Here is a 21,609-nt window from a genome sequence, read left to right on the forward strand (position 1 = left end):
TGGCTCCGGAGCAAAGATGAGAACTAAAAGAAGGAATAGAAGATGATGCAAAGGAGACGGGGGGGGAAAGAAAAAAAAAACGTCAAGGAGATGGAGAAGATAAATCTAGTAAAGATTCCCCAGGGCGGACAAGTCATTCAGAGCACAGATGAATACAGAGGTTCAAAAAGCCTGTCTTGGTCCCTTTAGGAGGACGCTGCATCTGTGATTGCTCATAAGCAGATTCCTTGCGAAAGGTTGTTGGCGCCGTTAACCTGAAACGACTTCGGCCAAAACCCGTTCTTCTGAAAGAATGAGAACGATTTGGAGAAGGAACGCCAAAAAGCTGCGTGGACAGAAAACTTCTGTCGACTTTGGACCAAAGCCGATTTGAATGGAAAAACAGGTAGGATTTAATTTGCTTGGGAAATAACACTGGCGCTCTTTAAAGATGCCCGTAAAGGTGAGTTTATAGGAGCAGCAGGGGGACAGGGTGGCGCTGCCCAAAACCATTAAAGGTTGGGGAAGCGTATGGCACCTGAAGATGCGAACCATAGCAACCTAACCCTTAAAGGGTCAATGTGTGTGTGTGTCTGTGTGGGGGGCAGGGGTCGAGGAGGCAGTGGATGAGTCTGATGGCCTTAACAGTAAAACTAATAGTAGATAGCTGCGCCTCAGTCGGAGGCTCGGGTCTTTGTGACGGTTCCAGCTGCTTTCAAAGGACACACACCAGCTTCAAAATGAAACCTCACACACAAAACACACACTCCCTCGCTGGGAAAAAAAAAAATAAAAAATTGAGCATAAGCTTGGTTCAGATCGAAAGACGGCAGAACAAAATAAAATAAACAGAAATTTCTTTTGCAGCTGGATGCCGAGATAAAAATGTTCTTTGTCGTCTTTTGTTTTCATTGATCTCAGCGGATCTCGCTCCTGGTGGATGCAGAGAAACGGGTGTGTAAAAAAAATAGAAATAAAAATCGGAGACATTTCAGCTTCAGTTGGAAGTTGCTTGGTGAGAGAAATGTAATGTTTTATGGTGCGGTATCCGCTCATCTTACTTCCTGCATCATACACCGCGTCACTCATGCTTGTTTCTCTTGGTCGTAAATGTGAAGCTTTAATGTACGTTTGGCTACTAAAACACACACGGTCCTTTGGTGTATGCGCGTTGGCGTGTGTGTGTGCGTCCACACACGAAACAATGATGCCGATTTCTCTTTGTTTGAATTGGGGCGGCTGGACACCAGTCTGTTCTCATTCCTTTCTCCTCACCAAACACACACTCACACACACGGGTGGACAGGTTGCGTCTGTTTTCTCGTGGAATGAAGGTGTCACGGGTCACCAAGAAAGGCCAGGTCTGCTTTTTCATTGGGCGACCCTTACTTCCTACTTCCTGGATGACCCGGAGCCATCTGGGTAAGTGATTGGTTGAGAACAAGGAGAAGTCTCCTGAGGAGGGCTTCAGCAGGGCGGCCAGCCGGTTACCCCGTTCGGGCCCGTCACTCCTGCGAATCATAGAGCCTAAGTCGCTAACGATCAAACCAGCTGAGTCACAAAGGTTTTAGACCTAAAAGACGTCAAATATTTCCATCTGTCAAAGTGGTGGTAATGTAAAATAAAGAGGAAAAGAAATTGTTGTTGAGAAACATCCACATGAGGAAGAAAGTGATAGAATTTATTAAAAGGTTGGAGGTTGATGGAAATAAAGTCAGTACTTTGCCATTTTGGCCTGTCTTGATTCCATTTTGTACCCAAAAATGGGTACAAAATGGAATTTGTACCCATTTTATACCTATCCAATTTGGGACATGTGATACCCAACTTTTATTGGGTGTCACATGTTTTATTGGGTGTTGTGTCCTGCCTGGACATTTTCATCAAGCCGAATAACAATTTTTTCATCATTAGGGCTACAAATTGACACATGGAGATGAAATTAATAATTGAATTATGGAGATAAGTCATAAAAGGCTCTAATCTTATGTCATTTTAATTCAGTTGTATATTGAAAGCTGAGGCTGCATTTAGCCTTTAAGTAGCTTATAACCCCCTTCTTACTGCTTCTGTTTTCTGGTTGCGCCATTCCTGTAACCTAAACCATGATATGTGTATTTAGGGAGATTATTATTCATAAAAATGCTCAAATTGTCAATGCTTATATGTATGAAATCTCTGTGTTACATCCTCGTGTAATTCATTTTAACACAGATGCAAATGATGCCATTTGACTGATATGAGATATGACAAATCCTAGATAAAACCAAAAATAACTCTAACGGACCGCTTGCTCCTTTAAGTTGTATAGTTCCATTTCTCACAGTAGAGAATAATAGAAAATAACAAATTACTTTCAGACTCCTTAGCGGTCATTAGGAAACCTGTTTCCTCATGGGACCCACTGGAAAACCTGTCGGCATTTCGAGGGCGACAGTTAAGGGTTTAAAAAACAGCTAGCGAACTGGGTATGAAAGCCCCCCATTTTTGCCAAGAATTGACGCATGGTCAGTACAAATTGTCCCGCGGTACTGGCACTGTTTCATGAGACGCGATCCAAATATTCTGAAGATACAAAAAGAAGTGAAATAACCAGCACCCACATAATTTTCTTAAGAAGTGCTGCGTAACCGCCTGTTTCCATTTAGTTTTGGTTGAAGCTCAAGTTAGTTAGCCCCTAAAAACACTCACCACGGATAAAAACAAACATAACTCTGTGCAGGGAGATGACCAGAGTTGTACGTTGACCACGTTTTCTCAAGAGTACAATGTGGGTAGAAAATTGACAATTACTTTTTTAATCATCAGTTATCAGAAGGGATGTGAATTGATTTACGGTCGGCATGAAACCGTAAAGTTGGGTACAAAATGAGCAAGAAGAAATGGTCAAGAGGAGAACTGCCCAGCATCTGTCACTGTTGATCGTAACTTGTTGTTTCCCAGGCTCTGCCTGTCATTTTCGTTTTTCTTTTAAATACTGTGGTCTCTCCATTTCATTGCTCGACTCAAGTATGGTCTGCGATTCCATAAAGGCAACAAATAAAACTTTGTACAAGCAGAAATATCTGAACTGATTCTTTGAGACAACGGGATCCACAGTGACAGAACGTGCACACTCGGTAAGAAATTCAAAGACGAGAAGATAATGGGAACAAAATAACAGAGAGGACATCAAATTATGCTGGCAAATCACAACGTAAAAGAATGGAAGAAAACAGAAAGTTATTGGTTTACTGCATCCTTTCTTCATCCAGTCTTCCTCAATGCCGCCGTTAAAGCCCAGATTTCATTCCTCCCTGCAAACTGTCTCCTACCTTTTCTGTGATTCCTACTTTCCTGTCTACTTTCCCTCCTTCCTCCACGTCTCATTTTCTTTTCTCTCCCCCCCTCATCTTTTCGCTCTTCCACCTCCTTCCTCTGCCCTTCTCTCCCAGTCTCCCCTGTTTTATGAAGGTAAATTTATAGGTCTACCAGGAGCTGTTAGCAGGAGGTGGCCTGTGCTGCTCAAACCACAACAAGGTTTCACCCTCCACATGGAAAAGCATCAGCATATTGGGCATACTGGGCCGTTTTCATCACCAAAACATCACACCTGATATCGCGCACTCACCTCGCATTATTATCTGCTAATGAGCTTGACTCCTTTTCTTCCCTCGCTGCTGCACCGTGTCATCACATTTTCTGAAGAGTGGATGGTTGTGTTTCTCCCCCCTGCGCTCCCTTGTTTTTCACTTTATACTGCTCCATCTAGCATTTGTTTTTTATTGGTCTACGAGGAGCAGTTAGGCGGTGGTGAGCTCGTCTGTTTAACCAGCACATATGTTGTGCTGTTTTTTTGTTTTTTTTTCACGTACCAATGTTTAAGTCGGCTCAGCCAGTGCCCAGGTATATCATTTATGGGGAGTGTCACCCCTCTCTCACTAACTTATTTTCTACTTTATAGAAGCACGTCTCCCTTTTTTATTTTTTTTTTCAAACGCATTGACACGCCGATGCGTTTTGAGTACATAAGATTATTTAATTTTACGAGGTTTGAAGGAAAGTAGATGGAGTTGGGGGTGGGGTGGGGGGACTGACTTCTGACACAGTCTTATTTAAAAGAAACACCTGTTTTATTTTTTATTGGTTTCATTCAGGATGTTCTGATTCAAAGTCTAATGCTCAATAAAATTCAATACCATTTAGGCCTATGTGCGCATAACTTACTATATTCCCTCAGTATTACACTGTCCCCATCTAGGTAATGTGATAATATAGTACTTAACTCACTTCTCTTCACTTCTTTTATTCTTTCTTGACAGCAACAAATATTTTGGCCCATCCAGTTTATTTTGTTCAGCTTTTATATGCTGCTCTACCACAAGGTTACCTTTATTAGGAAAGCTGCCATAATGCAGTGACACCATCAACAAAAACATGTTTAACTAAAGATACATCTGACTTGACACAATCAGCAAATTTTTCTGTAAATTCATACCTTTGTCCCGTGGAGTAAGGGCCAGAACTTTAGCAGTTTACTAAGGTTTTAGGCTAATGCTAGCATGTTTGCGCTCTGTTTTGATACGACTTGTTGATAAGCCAGCTCTCAGCGTATTTCAGTGTGATTCCAGTCAAGTGTTTGTGGACAAAGCTTACCAAAAAAGTTGTTTTCTTGGAGAAACTTAGCACTTTGTTTTGCATGTCATTAAAGAAAAATGTAACGACTGCTGTTTTAGCTGCTTTCTGTGTGGCAAGGACAGTATTCAATTCATGTTGGGGAGAATTCAGATCTGTTTGAACAGTTTGTGTTGCCCTATAATGGTTTTTCTAGCCATGCACATGAAAAAGGCCCATAATCATCAGGATTAGCAGCGTGATCATCATGTGCTTTGAATATAAAGTGTATTTTCTTCTTGAATTTAACTGTTTTTGTATTTCTTTTCTTCCCATTTTCCTTTGGTCGCCCGTGCCAAATCCCCTCTCCCCATCTGTCTCTCTGCTACAGGTAAGTGAACGTTTGTTTCTCTCACGCAAACACAACCACACATTTTGCAAAGCCCGTCTTAAAAACACCTAAAATCATGAGACCTTGAATGGGGGGAGAAGCGAGGGCGTCGAAGGGGTTTAGGCTTTTATGAAGTCGTTGAGAGAAATAGTCTTGACTTGTGTGGCTGGTTGTTAAAACGGTCCCAGGTCATTCAGGGAGGGAAGGATTAAAGAACTATTATAGTCAGGCACTTCTTATTGATGAATCAGCAATACTCACTTTCACTTTTTATGAGTGCCCACAAAATGGTGCTCTCACTAAGCCTCATGTCTTTTACCTAACTGAGGTATTGCAGTCCAATCAGAACCGATATAAAAGTTCCATTTCTGTGCTTCACTTCGTTGAGTTCTGGCTTTGATTGTTTTGTCTTTCGCTAATTTGACTCTCGGTCTGCCTCCTTGTTAAATGGACACGCCCGCACACGCAGCGGCTGTAATTCCTCAGGATAGCGGTAGTCATGTCAAAGGTTTTTACTGATCGCTTGTCGTCTGGTGGGACCAAGGTGACATTTCCTCTTACGACCTAAAATTGAAACACAGTACATGTCTAACTGTAGGCGTGTGTCCCCCTCTAATGAGGGGTCTATATGCAGGGTTGGCAGCATATTAAATATGTAACAGCAGGTTGGAAATGGGTGGCTTGTCATACACACAAACAAACGCACACACACATAAGCTTTTTGCTTTTTTCCTTCCTTCCTTTCTTTCTTTCTTTCTTTCATCCAGCTTCTGCTGTTTACCCAAAATCACTGCACATTTTTATCAGGTAGGATTTGTGCTGCAAAAAACATTGAATAAAAATCAAACTTTTGTTTTGTTTTTTTCCCGTATTTTATACATTTTAAGTAGTAGAAGCACATTGTACTTTTTCCGTGGCGATCTTATCCGGTCCTGGACGGGCTGCTCGGTTGCTAGGATGACTCCACAACTATGTCTCAGCCGTGGCCACACACAACCTGCTTTCACAACGTTTCTAAGACACACACTGGCAACCAGTTTGTACCGCACAAAGGAGGCTCCCACCCTCTCTCCTGCTCCTCGGATGCCCATCGTAAAAGAACCAAGTCTACTGGGCCTTGATAAAAGCATTTATAGCTCATGAACTGCTACGTGTTGCAGTCAACAACTTTTCTTTTTTTTTTTCTTTAAAAGCGGAAGGAAAATCATACAATGGTTTTTGAAATCCTTCACGAAAAAATGTGAAAAGTGTTGCGTGGGATTTTGGGGAAGGTCTCTGAGGTTTTGTTGGAGAAAATTAGAAACGTAGACCAAGGAGCACAACACACAAGTCAAGGGTAGAACTTCAATAATCTCCTGAAGACTTAGTTCTCATAGTAAGCAACAGTAGTGGTATTATAATGTGGTAATGCTTTTCTTCAGCATAAAGAGGTTATCAGGTAAGAGTGGATGGGAATGTAGATGAGCTCAGCAGCAGACGGGTTGACACCGAAGTCTTCTGCAGGTTCCATCATCCAGCAGCTTTTAAATTATGTTAGTTTATAACCCCCTTCTTACCGCTTCTGTTTTCTGGTGGCGCCGTTCCTGTAACCCCCAAACGCCAAGCAATACAGGCAGAGTTACAAAACATTTGATCAAAGCAGTTCACATGTGCTCTTCATACAATCTGAGATTGAGCAATTTGCCCAAAGGAGATTGTGCAAAAACTTTAAATATGTAAAGCTGGTGAGAGTTGTAGCCGCCACTACAGTGACAGGTGGCTCTAAGAAGTGAGACCGAAGACAAATGTATCTCACACCGTTTTGAACATCACGTATTCTTTTGTCTTCATTTCGCCAATTATGCACTTCTTTTAAAACATCTTTTAAATGTCCTAAATTTTAAATGTCTGCCTGGATATTTGTGCTTATTTTAATGTATTAAGAGCGCCCCTCAAATTGATTTCACTCCCTGCTACGGCGAGGGTGAAATTATCGTAATGCCCCAATATTGGCTGGAAAGCGCAACGTCTAGCCTTTTCAGAAACTGTTGAAATCTTTCAAGCACCGCAAAATGTGGCAGAATTACTGCAAATTTGGCTTTGTTTAGGACTTAAAGGTATAATAGAGCCCCAGTAAAATGCATTGAAGTTGCAACTGGGAATCACAAAAATGAAAAAAAAAAAAAAAAGAAAAAAGTTCAACACATACAAAAAAATTTGCAATACACTTTTTTACACTCTTTTTTCCCCCCTTTTTCCTTTCTCTCCTTTCCTCTCCGTCCGCTTCCCTCACCTTGCAGCTCTTTCTATCACCTCTGTCCTTATCCTTTCATTTTCTCTTTACCTCTGCCAAGATTGATTTCCTCTCTCACTATTTCACGCAAACCTCTCCTGTGCTCTCCAACACAGTCGGTGTGGCTCACTAATACGGACACGCACACAAGCGCACCGACTTCTGAGAGTCGCTATAATAGGATTAGAAGGGTCTGCTGAAATATTGAAGAGTCCCGATGCAAATAATGAATAGGCTGGCAATGTGTCTTGATAAGTGTGGGCGAGTGTGTGGCGAGCATGAGTGCAGATGCTTAGCTGCACCCTGGGAGTGTGTGTGTGTGTGTGTGTGTGTGTGTGTGTGTGTGTGTGTGTGTGTGTGTGTTGCTAAGAGCCCGTAATGTATGGTGGGTTCACTGTGCAGTTAGTACAGCCTGGAGGTACAACGAAAGCATCGAGCTCAAATACACACACCGCCCTTCATCAGTTTACAGTCAGGGCTTTCCCACTTATCAGGCAACCACACTTACATCTGTCTCACAGCAAGACAAGGAGAGGTACACCGTGAGTGTGTGTGTGTGTGTGTGTGTGTGTGTGTGTGTGTGTGTGTGTGTGTGTGTGTGTGTGCGCGTGTGTGATTGCACGACTCCTCATTCAAAGTACGCGTACAAATGTGACGACGTACGCTGCGTGCACGTGCGCATTCTCACGGTGGCGTACGGTTGCTGGCTGAATGGAGGAGAAAATTAGAGCTCGTACGATAGTCACGCCTCACGCAGTCGGTGTGCGTGTGTATCGGGGTGGGATGACGGTCACTGAAGCCCAGAGTTGCACAAAGATGGTAAAATATCAAGGAAATTTGATATGAAGCAGAATAACAACGTGGCGCTATCAGAAAAACACGCAAGATAGGTCAGGTTTCTATTTCCCCACCTCGCCTTTTTTTCTCATCCATTTTGTGCTTCTTTGCCGCCAACAAGAAGAACTTCCTTTTTTCTTTAGTTGAACTCTGTTCATATGGAGGTTCGTTGGCCTGTCCACGGCGTGGAAGAGAAAAATGCTCCCATATTTATACCTTGTCCAAAAAACTGTTGGTTGAGCCACATCGGTTTCCATACTTGAGCATATGAAACCAATACGATGACATTTCACAACAACATATTTTTGCCAAGAAAGTCTCAAGAAATAGAATAAAACATATGAAACAAGGGCAGTCCAGTAGTGGCAGCCTTTGATATTTCAGTACCATTTACCTGACAAAAATGTCAAAGGTGAGGAGACTCTGATGGCATTATGTATCCTAAGGAAAATTAATGATTAAGGTCCGAATTGAGGACCAAGATTACAGGTCGAAGTATAGCTAGTTTAAAATCCTGGTTCAGGTGTAATGGTAAAAAAAAAGAAAGAGGTGAAAATGTCTCTGAAGTTTCTCTGTTGATGGGAATACAAAAAGCTTGAGGGCGATAGAAAAAAACGATTCCAAGAAGACAGAGTGGGACAAAAAAAAAAGCTTCCAAACCAAAAGGTTTACTGAATTAATTTCTAAGTCTTTACATATATCAATCCGGTGAGTCATGGTGCTGGGATTTTCACTCTTAAATTCAGCCTTGCAAATAAGTGTACTTTTAAATTACACATTTTTTGTTACCCTCATTTCAATCCTCAATTTGTTTTATACTTTACAGTTTATAGTGAACTATTACGTATAGGTCATGTTATTTTCAACACTTACAATTTTAAATTCCAGCCATGACCAAACTCAATTGGACGACAGGTCATGACTGCCAGGTGTTTGAGCCAATAGCGTGCCAGGGGTAAATCCCTCCCTTAGGAATAGAGCAGCCCTAATCAAGCCCTTGTAATACACTGGTTCCCGTTAGCTCCCAGGGGCTAATTAGCATTCTAATTACAGATTGCAAATGAGAGGTGCGTTGATTGTGTTCTGCCTGTGAGTGTGGAGGCTCAAGAGAGATTCACACACACATGCACATGCATCTTGCATGCTGCCACACTCTCACACACTGAGCGATCATCGTTAAGAAGCTTATCATGCTCTCGTTCCTCTGTGCTTTTCCAATCTCCCTCTCATCTCGTCTCGTTACGATCACACTGCAATACGCTACCACACACACACACACACACACACACACACACACACACACATAAAAGCTAGAACACACGTAAACTTTGCAAACACACCCGCATGCAGATGTGGCGATGAACACCGAAGATGGTAATAAAGAAACAAACATAAAACATTATATACTGCCAAAGTGTTGCTGTTGTTCCTACCAATTAACACAGCGCTGATTTACCGCTCGAGGGGAGGGGAACGCTGCTGTGCAAACCACAAAGGTGCGATACGCGCTCAAGCCGCACACCGTAATGTGTGCATATGAACCTGAAAATCAAATTCGGTGGGATGGGAGGGGACGGAGTGGACCGAGGGGCCAGAAATAATGAAGGAATAATTCGGTGTTGCATTAAAACCAGAAGGCGCCCGTGTCCGCTCGCATGTTTGCGTGTGCGCAAGGCGTTTTGAGACTGGTGGAGGCATGGAGAGGAGGAGTAGATAAGAGCAAACTCACCAGCAGCATATAATCACGTTATGCTGCTCAGTTAGGAGCTTTAACGAGGCGCCTGTGCTGCACTTCAGGTCACCGTTTGGGTGTCGCTGACATGTGAGGCCATGTCTGTCTATCAACCAGCATTTTTTTTTTTCTTTTAAGAAAGAGCCATTTTAATTTTAAATGGATTCTCCTCAACAATACAGCACTTAGCCAAAGCTATTTACCCTACTGAACATTATTACAATTTTCAGGCTTCATTGTATTTTATATAGGTTTTATAGCATAGATTAACATGGATACAAGTCTGAAGTGTTGTACTGTATATAAATTAATTCCGTATTTTATATTTTTATTAGAAGTATTATCATTATTATAATTATTATTACCACAATAGTGATGTACTCCATGGATCTGATATATATTTTTTAAAGAATAGCAAGAATACGGCTAATATTCAGAGAAAGCCATAAGAAGTCAGACATAAACATTGTCTGTTTCTTATAACACACAAAATGGTCAAACGTGATGGTGGTACCATCATGCTGCAGGGATGCTTGTGTTTAGCAGGTATAAAGAAGCTGGTCGGAGTTGATGATGGAATAAAACTTGACTGAATACTCTTGCGAGGCTTACTACATTAATTGTTTATTAGGTTAAATCTTAGAATTTATTGGACTTGTCTGATCTCTCTATTGTGTTTTCGATCAGCTTCGCATGTAAATCATTCATTATAGTCTTTGCCAGCAGTTCCTCAGTTATTTGGCACCCCAAACAATTCCCATAACCAAGGTATTTTTGTAATTAAACTGATCAGAGTCTATTTAAAAGTGGAAATACAAGAGAGCACACAATTTAATGCATATGTGTGTTGATATTTATCAGTGGAAATGTGACAAACACAGCAGAACAAAAAATAAGTGATCTTGTGTTAACCACAAGATCACTTACTAGTGTTCTTGTGGTTAACAATCCCCCCCACTACAGCAAGATTTTGCCAATATTATGGAGAGAACGGTATGAATCTTTATTAATATTATTCTCCACTGCAGTCTCATGGACACAAAATTAGGATCTGGCCACCCGGTGATCAAAGATACTCTCTGTAACCGTCGTTATTGTCTCACCTCTACTGGTCTGACCGCAGTTTAAAAGCAGTGGTAAAGAAGAAAGTGAAATTGGAAACTCGCTGTGTTGGCTGGTGTGTGTGTGTGTGTGTGTGATGTGATTGATGCTCAGCAACCTGTGTTTACTCTTGTTGGCCAATTGAAAACTCAACCTGGCAGCCGGCGAAAGCACAATGCGGTGCGGAGCTAAAGCAGCATTGTGGCCGCAGACACTGAGACAAATAGATAGAAAGCTGTTAAGAGAGGAGAGGACACAGTGGGAGGGAGGATGGTCGAGCTAGGTACACAGTCTGCTGATAGACGGCATTAGATTTGATTTAAGCTACGGGGAGAGAAACGGGAGATCAATGACAGAGAGAAACGGAACAGATGCCGAAAAGAAGGGGGCAGAAGAAAGTCAAATAGCTACAAAACGGGGCTAAAAAACAACTAAAGACGCGATCCGAGGTATTAATTGAGACAGACAAGACGGTTGGAGCAAGAAACAGGAAAAAGAGATGGGCCAGGGTGGAAAAGGCAGAGACAGGGTTAAAGGAGAAAGAAGAGCCTGGAGAGTGGGAGGGACAGAGGAGTGGAGATGCTGGACATCACTGTCGGCAGATCTTTAAATGAAAGGCGACAGTGTGTGTTGGGGAGAAGATTGGAAGGCATTAAGGCTTGGCATGTTCTGTGACACCCTGAGAGGCTGAGAGGCCCAGAGCGTGGGGGGAGAAGGCCAATTGAATTCTCCTACCAAATGCCCACTTGGCCATGTTAAATCTTTCTATGCATGGCTGTGTACATGCATTCCTATGGAGTAAAGGGTTCCACAGTGTATGTGTGTGTGTGTGTGTGTGTGTGAGAGAGAGAGAGACAGATTCTGAAAGGTAAAGAGATTTAGTGAGAACAGAGGAGAGAAGGGGAGATCTATAAAAGACATGCTGCCCTCGCCTTTGTTCACAATCAAAGCCATGACTTCGGCTTATCGGCTGCTCAGATTTGTGCCGTATCGATAGCACCTCTGTGTGTCTGAGTGTCTGTGTTTACAGATAAACGAGGGAGACTGGAGAGAGACGGTCGCTCTCTAGAATGAATATGTGCGTTTTGCACAAACAAAAAGACTGCTAAACGAGTTGGTATGAAATGTAAACACGAAGTAAGAGTTGCTTCTACTGCTCTCCGTCAGTGAAGTCATGAGAAGGTTAATGAGGCTCTACATACCAATGAAATCAAAAAACGAAAAAAATTTTTAGTCTATCCATCTGCCCATTTGCTTTCTTATCACACAATATATCTAAGCAATGGTGTGATATTTCACATCAAAGTGAAGTCAGGATTGTTGAGAACAATCAAGTGACTTTGTCGTTATTTTAAGTCCGGGATTAGCACACGAAGCTTGACCTGCTCTCAAGCTGTATCTACGCTTGAGACTCCCTCTTTTTCACAGGAAGGCGTCCTCCCCATCCTTCTCGACACCGAGTCCGGGTCGAACCATTTCCAAAGACGTCTTTGCAGGGGTGTTGTGTGATTGGTCAAAAGGTTGTGGATGCGGTTGTGTTTAATGCGGAAATGCGCTCAGTAAGCAATATAGATATTTTGCTTCCGCTATCAAGCGGGCAACATGAATATTTATTTTATTTTTTTTAAATTTTTTTTTTTTTTTTTTTCGGGCGGAACCAGACGGGATCAGAAACAGAACCTCCCACACAGGACCAGTCGGGTCAAAGGTCAAAGTGTCGGACCAAGAATTCACTTTCAAAGACACCAGAGTCAGAGAAAGGCGACAAGGTTCTGGTTCTGTTTGCACGCCTGACAAAGTCCCGCCAATGGAGGACGGCGGGACCTTTGGAACATGAATATTTTTGATGGTCGTTTGTCAGAAACAGCAAGGAACTATGCACATTTGTACGATTCTTAACAAAATACCAACAGAGATTGTCAAATGGCTAAAAACTCTTGGATAGAAATTTCAAGAGGAGGCTGTCTGCAGAAACGTGTGGCACTCTCCCTATGACAAGATGTACCTATATACCTAGTGCAGAAAGGTCTGCTTTTCTGTATGAAAAGTTTTTGCGAATGCGAACATCGTGCAAATGCATGACCACAGATCGACTGTTTCGGCTTCTGATGGGAAAGCCTTCACAGCCCTAATAAGTAATGGACAAAACCCTCCAAACACTGTGGCAAACGGCAATTCTGCACCACTCATTTTCTGACCCACTTATTTTTCCTTGCAAAAGATTTCTTTCTTTTCATCTCAGACAGAACCGTCTGCTGAGGACGAATTTGACACATATAATCAAGACGTCAACATGTACACATTAGCCAGACTGGCCTTCCTCGAAGCACTCAGCTTTGAGTGGCACGGAGATGCTCATTTCCTTGTTTGACCACAATGAAACCACCTTTATGCGTGTGTTGGTGTGAGAGTGTGTCGGACCCAAAAGGAAAATCGGAGAGGGAGGGTTAGTGTGTTGACTGTGTGCGCGTGTGTGTGTGTTGCTTAATAGAAGGTGGTTAGAGGTGTCACCCTGCACCCATTTTAATGTGCTCCACAATTACAGCTGTCATGGCTGGGAGATAATGTGTCAGGCTGTTTTTCTACACGTTCACACACACACACACACACACGTATGCTGAGGTGGTAAAATATGGCAGACAAGAAGCAGTCCTCCGCTCGTATAAAACACCTCAACGGCTCCCATCATCATAGTTGTGTGTGCCTCTGTGTGTGTCTGTGTGTAAATGCACTAAAGATGTATTCTGTGCCTCTGCCCATGAGTTATGAGTTTGTGTCGATGTGTGGCAGTGCAGGTGTGTTTGGGGGACGGGGTGCACTTGTGTCAGTGTGTGACAATATTTGCTTTGTTGAACGAGCCTCCTGGTGAAAGTCAGGATGGTTGTAGAATTCTTCATGTAGCGTCGGAGCAGCGGCGGCGGCAGGGATGGGAAACACGGGAACATTAGCACACTTTACCAGCTTCTTTACGTAAACAGTCGGCAGATCCTGGAAAGCATTTAAAAGATGTGCAAAGCATTTTTTCTTTTACATAACTCACTAGTGAATATATTGCAATGCCATCAAAGTAGGTAACTAAATATTAGTTCAATCCAAGCATTTGGCATACTGAGATGAGTAATTCCTCATTGGTCCAGACTGAGCATCAGCATAGCATAGCATGAGATCCGTTATTGGGTCATTGCTGTGACATTTCGTGGCAGTGGTACAGACTTGGGGTACATTACATGTTTGTTGTGAGGCCAAATAATCTGCATAAATTGACTATATGAGACTGAACTGATGTACACTTACCAGCATAGCTCAGATTTAAATGTAGAAATGACACCTGTCTGACTTTACCCATAAAGTGTAGGAGCAACGGTAGTAGGGTCCATCCTGTAATGAGTGGGTTGCCAGTTCGAACCCCCCAGTCAGTCTCTCTCAGTTGTTGTGGCCTTGGGCAGGACACTTCTTCCCTGCTTTAACCTCCTGGTGGTGGTCAGAAGTGGTCGGGTGGTGGCGGTGTATGGCAGCATCGACCGGGCAGCTGTGGCTATATTCCACTGGACCAGATAAAGCACTATACAAGTACAAGTACATTTACCATAACGAATTAGTGTTAAGAAGCTTCAAGCTTATATTTTTATTACCTCAATTGTACCCTTCTAAATCACTGGCACTCTTTAAACACTAGAAAATAAACTGTTGCTATGGGGATTTGGTGATCAAGATGCCATTCAGTGAGCTCTGGAGACTTATTTGCTTCCACTGCCATCTTCTTCATTGCATGCTTTAAAAAAACCCTAAAAACTTGGGTCCTACTCCACAGTTAAAGTTGTGTTAAGCTACAAAAGACTGACAAAACTTATGAAAGGCACAGTGAAACCCACTTTTTATTTTATTTTTTTAGAGTTAACGTTTTTATACAAAAATCTTCTGGGATGAGTTGAGAAAACGTGAGAAATTATTTGGGCGGCAGCAACTTCAAAAACAGGCAACAGACATTATGGCATAACAAGAAAAAATGTCCAGGACTTAATTTGGGTTGCGAAAACCTCCTATTTTCTCAGCAGTTAGTTAGCTGATAAATAAAATACATTCTTTTTATTTTCTGTTTGAGATAAATACAGCTGCTAAATGGTCTTGTATTGACTTCATCTTTGAAATATCTGACCCTGCGGGGATGAGCAAGGTAACCCCATGCTTTGAGCTCTCGCTGAGAATGACTTTGTCTCAGTCTGCCTCTCTTCACTCTCCCTCTGAGTGCTCCAGAAATTGGCAACGTGACCTCTAATTCTCCGGAGACGAATATGTGCACATAGATTAAAAAAAATAGAGAAAAGAGAAAAAAAATGTCTGAGGAAGAATCGACTCACTGGTGTTTTAATGTCATGCATTTTAGGCAATGACTGGAGATTATACCGCATGGTGCACGCACACAAACATCTAACGCCGGCAGAGTCAGTCACACACAGGTTTGGCTTTTGGGGTGTGTGATATCAAATCTCCCCCCTCCAAATCTCTATTCCACCGTCACGCAGCTGAAGATGCAAACACAGATGATTACCGCTCTCACACACACACACACACATGCTTGCAGGCACATGCGCCTACACATATGCAAACGCTCGAACGAGGCGCACGCACGTGTCCGCGCAGATGCGCACGTAGAGGGGTAACTCTGGTAGATTTATCAGTGGAGGTCTGCAACACAGTGGCTGCCTTTCTCATTTCATAGGCCACCGGGGCAGAACAGGCATGGGCTTGTTCAAATCCAACCCAGCAAGACCACCACACACAACCTCAGGCACACACACACACACACACACACACACACATGCATAGAAACAAATGCATGCATACGGGCTCTCTCTTTAGCGGCTTAACAGATGCCAACCAGAGTTGTTGGAGAGGAAAGCAGGGAGGGATAAAAGAGAGAAGACACAGGCAGGATGAAAGAAGAATGTGAAAAAAAACAACAAAAAAACATATATATATATATATATATATATATATATATATATATATATAGCTTTTGTTAAGCAAAAACAGCATTATTACACCAACCTAAAAAATTTAATGAAAGACACACACCAACCTGCAGGTTCCTCGTCTTCACATGGGGCAGCTCAGTGATGCTCCATTCTGCCGCTTGTAAAACACACAGACAAATAAATGAGGGAATCGCGATTGCAGGCATTCTCTGGGTTTTTTTGTGTGCGTGTGGGCGTGTGTAATGTGTGTGTTTGCACACTGTCACTGGAGAAAATCTGTGTTTTCAGAGTGCACAGTGTAAGACCTAAATTTAATTGGATTCTTTGGAAATGATGGAGGCTTATTGGTGTAATGGCATGCTCATGGTGCGGTTGGAGTGAGCCCTATGGCAATACCTAGTGCCTCGTTAGCTTGCCAGCCACACGTTCACACAAAACGCTCACACACACACACATAGACACACACACGAAAAGACTGTGTAAAACAAATACGAATAAGATCATGGGCAGAGGCTTTGATGAAAGGACTTGTAAGAAAAACCACACGCAACTTTGCATGTTGAACATGTGCACACATTGACACAAACGGCGGCTTGCAAAAGCATCCGCGAAGCTTTACTTCTTTCATTTTCTTTTTATTGTTCACATTGAAGCTACCAATTTCGATGCGTTTTATTGGGATTTGTTTGACAGGCCGACAAAAAATAAAGAAGTCGTAATTGTAAACAGGGTTTCCAAAATCTGAAAAGTGCGGTGACCATTTATGTCGAGTCCATGTTTTTCAGAATCGCCTTTTACTCCGATTACAGCAGAAATTTTTTTTGCATATCTGACGAGTCTCGCTACCAGCTAGCATCAAGAATGAGTTTCGTTGTGAGCTCCATTCAGAGGGGAGTGTTTTCAACTTTACAGCGTTTTGCTTTAAGGTCAGTAGGGTACATTTTGTTCTCAGCTGAGCGGAGCAGTGTCCTCCACATGTTCGTTGTGTCCCTTACATAGATTGTGGTAAAGTGCAAGCAGGACTTTTTATGGGTCCCAGGCAACAAAGCTTTTTTAAATTTTATTTTATTTTTCTTGCTGCTCTTCCACAAAGGCCAGTTTTTGGGATTGCAAGGCTAGCAGTTGTTCTGGCAACAGATTCTTCCACCTGCACTGTGGATCTCTGCAGTTCCTCCAGAGTCAGAAAAGGCCTCCTGACTGTTCATACGGCTAATGTTAACTGACCTTTCGGTGTCAGTGGGCTGCAATCAAGCCAGATCTTGGTAAACTGAAGTTGTACTGACTTTAAAATGTTATTTCTGACTTGTCTAGTGTCTGCTCTTCATAGAGCTGCTTTTTCACAACTGTTCTGACATTTCTAGATAATCTGTATTTATTTACTCATGTAGAAAAGTTTTTGAAGGGTCTCTAAAACATGTATTTGTTCGAAACCTCCAAATGAATGCATTGTGTGTAAAGAAAATAACGTACTCTTGAAAATGATTATTTTGGGCCTCCTTGACATCACAACTAACTAGACAGTAGAGAGTCTCTCCTGTTTTTCTTCACCCAAATTACTTTTTGCTCTTACTCTCTCCACCTTTTTCCTCCCCTCTGCTTTGATAATAAGCTCAAAACCTACCACTGTAAGGCCAGTTGTTTCAAATAGGTGGCCAAACTCTCCATACCTTCTTTGGAATTCTGTCTTCTTTGGTGGCTCTAAAAAAAGAGCACAGCGAAGCCTCAGAAGAAGGAATTCAGGGACAGAAGATTGAGGGATTCTTTGATCTGTCTGGTTTCAGCTGAGGGAAAATAAAGAGGCAGCCAGGCAAAAATATACAAGGCCCAGTGTGGAGCCTGGGCTTCACCCAAGGGAGGCAACCCAGAGGAGGAGCCCCATGTAAAGGCTTGAGTGCTGCCCGGCAGGGCCTGCACTGTTTGTGTTATTCTAACATGGTTAGCACATGGGTTAAACTCCCTGGTCATTTATTTAACACACGGGCTCCCTGTGGCGCTTCCAGATGCCACAGGGTTAGAGGGAGCAACAAAAATCTCATGAGAGGACAAATCCATTTGGCAGTTTGTTTTTTACCGATTCATTTCCAGTAAATGTCAGATGTTGATTGGATCCTCATACAAGCAGATGAAGGTGCATTGCTGCACAGTTAGTGTGTTGATTTTGCTCGCCCAATACAAAGTTTACAACTGCACTATAGCGTCGTTCACCAACCACTTCAAGCTAGGACTTACCCTTCTCTGTGTGTTTTCCTGAAAGGGCTTTAGCGAGGGGGTTGCAGTCAATCTGTTCTTATGAGAACTTTGAACCGCCAAGAGAGGTAATCGCTGCCCTATTATGGTGGACTTATGTAAAGGTTAGCCTGCTTTGTGGCTTGAGGGTGTGAAATGACAGTTGGTCTGTGCAACCAGCTGGCCACGAGATTTAAAGCAAAAACACACCGGATCCGGTGCATTGCAGAGAGTCCTGCACATCATTTCTTGCCGTTGACACATATTGCAAGGTGGTGGTAAACTCCACGAGACAAAGATTGGTGGACTTCAGGATATAGAGTTTTTCAGTAGTCGGATAAGAGCACAAAGCGAACAAACGCATCACCCCTCCCTGATCTGCTTTACCAATTATTAAAGCAGATGTCCTGACACTACGAGTATGCAAAATGATGTCTCAGCTCTGCGAAGTTACCCTCCATCTCATCTTTGAGGCCTTGTGACAAATATATTTTGGGGAAGAAGTTTTAGGTGACTAAATTGTGCAGCAACCTACTTGTCATTTGTTGAGAACCTACAAACCAACCAGGCATACTCTTTGTGGAAGTATTGTTGGGTATCATTGAAATTGAGGCAAAGTCCAAAGTATGAGAAATATGAGAAACGGCTTGTAATCTGGGCAGTTTCTACTATTTTATGTATCTGCTCTCCACAGATAGAATCCTAAATCAACATATTATCATTTTCATCGTACGATTGGAAGACCCATTCCTTTCTCAGCCGATTAGCTCACTTTTTTGTGGTTTTGCCGCATATTTAGGTTGAAAGCAAACGACGTGATGGCTAATTAATTCTGTCATTGTCTGCCTATGTGTTCATCCAAATATACCCACACACACACGCCCACACATACCCTTACTTCGACAAGCAACAACAACAAAGTCTGGATGCCAGTTGGACGTTGACTGCCTTATGATATTTGGCAACCTTGTTCCTCAAACAGACTAGCGCGCACAATCCCCTGTGGATGGCTATACCACAAACTGTGTTTGTGAATGTGCGCGTGTGCGAGTCTGTGTGTTTACCCAGGCAGCAGCAGCTGTGTCAGTAATAGCTCTCTAAGCTGCGGGCTAATGACAGAACTCAGAGAAGGGGACTCTAACATGGATAGATGTTTAACCCCATTTAGCCCCGATCTGGAGACCACTGGGCAAACACCATGTAAGCACACACACTTACTCTCTCTCTCTCACACACACACCCCTACACGCCGACCCACATCCATTATATCTGCCACAACTTCTTTTCTTGTGGCTTCGGTTTGGTGTAAAAGAAAAAAGAAGGAGACATGGTGCAAAAGATACACAGGAGAAAAGAGATGGAGGGCAAAACATCCTTCACCCTATATATCAGATCTGCTTCTTTCACCCTGTTCCCGTGGCAACAAGACCTCACACACAACAAACCAGACCTCAAATCATAAACGCTCCCACCACGTACACACACACACAAAAACGCACCCCATCTTGCACAAAGTCAAACGCACACACTGTCCTTTGGAGAGCAAGAGGGGGCAGGTGGTCACATCAGTTGTGCCTGTTTGGGGGTTGTTAGCTTTTAGGGTTACAATGCTTGTGTGTGTGTGTGTGTGTGTGTGTGTGTGTGTGTGTGTGTGTGTGTGTGTGTGTGTGTGTGTGTGTGTGCACCACAGCCCAATCCTTGCTCAGCCAGCAGTCTATTGTCCAGGCCCATGAAGTGACTGTGAGGTCTAATTAGCAAGTTAACAAGTTAAGAGGTGGAGTCTGTCAAACGCTTAGCTCTTTCACCCCGAGGGTCAGAGCACCTTTGCTGGGTCTGGATGGACTCTGTATGCTTTGTGCTGTCGGGGTTCCACACAATCACCAGCTGTGTTTCTTAGCTTGACCCCCCAAGTTAATACTTCAGAGAATCGTCTTTTTCTGTATTTACAGCTGCAAACCTTTGGGGTAGGAGAAAGATAGCATCCCACGGCATGATGCCTCCTCCACCATGTTTGGTTGTGACTGTGGTGTGTCCCTGGTGATGTGAATACATATTGTTTTGGTCTCTTGTTTTGTCTTGCCAACAGATTGCTCAGCTGTTTTCCAACTCTTCCAAATAAAATGCGTACTTGTGTTTTCCTGCAATGCTCCACTTTATCAACGTGACAATAAACGCACTTAACCCGATGGTCAAGCAAGCAGATTAGCCTTTCATAATTGATAGCAGAAAAGCAAATGTCATCGAAAAAAAAAAAAAGATTTTCCAAAAGTTCAGTGACATTTGTTGAACTTATTCAGCCTGTATGCATGCATGTTTTTTGTTTTGTTTTTTTTTTCTGGGAAGTTTGAAGTGTAATAATCAATGTGGTGAGACGCCATGTCTGTTCTGGGTGTCTTTATGACATTCTTCAGGACTCATTTGTAGCTGAATCGGCCACAGTAACGGAAAAATAGGGTGAACTTCAAATTCCTGTCTACATCTTTACCCCTTTCCCCACATTTACGTAATTTGCTTCTTTTAAGACCTTGATGCCAGCAGTTTAACATACTGGAAGTGAGTTCAAAGAGATTTAATTAAATGTAATTATCACAGGACTGAAGCTGAAATGATTACTTTCTTTATGTGACCACATTTTCTTAAGACCATGCTTTGGGCTTTGGTTCATAAACTTTATTTTCAGCAGTTCCACATGAATAGCTGATCCATTTCTCCCTCCACTCTTCTTCTTCTTTCTCCTTTTTTTCTTTTTTCCTTTGTCTTATGCACTCTCTGTCTTTCTCCCTGTTAATCTGTCTGTCTCTATATCCGTCCCTCAATGAACTGAGGCTCTCTACCTCCCACAAAGGCAGCACCATATTTCTCCTCTTAAACATCGGGGGCAATGCCCATTGTCTGGAGGACATTGAAACTCACTTACAAAAGAGGTGGATGGCTCAATGTGTGTGTATGTGTGCGTGTTTGTGTGCGTGTGTGCAAAGTAGGGGTTCCCCCACCTCCCTTTAAGCAGACAAAGATCCCAATTTGTCACCGCATGTACAGCTGTAGACCAAATGGGTTCAGTTTGGGTGTGTGCGCATGTTACAATGTGTGCGTGCGTGCATTCGATTGTTTGAAGGCGGAGGGGCTAGGGGTCGGGGGCTGGGGGGAGAAGGAAAAACAGGGATACGGGAAAAGGAGGGAGTAACGGAGGTAGGATACCCCCTTTCTATCCCGGTACAACCTCTGAGGGGCCAGTTGTCGGGAGGGGGTAAATAGTTTTTCTGTGGGAATGTTTGTGTAAGGAGACAAAGCGGCAGCCCACTCTGCTGCTGTGTGTGGGAGAGGGAAAGTGTTTGAGAGATCCAAAGGGGGCTGGTGGAGAAGTTGAAATGGCACTTAGAGTGATGGGTTTGCCCAGGGAAAGTCTTGGAAGCACCTCCCGCATCCTCCATCCTCTTGGTGACAAATCGTTTGAATTAAACGTGACTCAAAGACCGCTTGGGAATGATTTGCTAGTAGGTCT

The 21,609-nt window shown here is 42.9% G+C and overlaps 1 protein-coding gene and 1 non-coding gene across 3 annotated transcripts in view; one reads left to right on the forward strand and one right to left on the reverse strand.

Annotated features, from left to right (window-relative positions):
- Positions 1–21,609, forward strand: part of rnf220a (ring finger protein 220a) — a 191,416-nt gene that overhangs the window by 58,792 nt on the left and 111,015 nt on the right. The window lies entirely within an intron of this gene.
- Positions 12,618–12,745, reverse strand: LOC114147246 (small nucleolar RNA SNORA68). The gene has a single exon (XR_003596046.1). It is a non-coding gene; the product is annotated as a small nucleolar RNA SNORA68 (small nucleolar RNA).

The sequence above is a fragment of the Xiphophorus couchianus genome, chromosome 6 (genome assembly GCF_001444195.1).
Source record: "Xiphophorus couchianus chromosome 6, X_couchianus-1.0, whole genome shotgun sequence".
Taxonomy (NCBI): domain Eukaryota; kingdom Metazoa; phylum Chordata; class Actinopteri; order Cyprinodontiformes; family Poeciliidae; genus Xiphophorus; species Xiphophorus couchianus.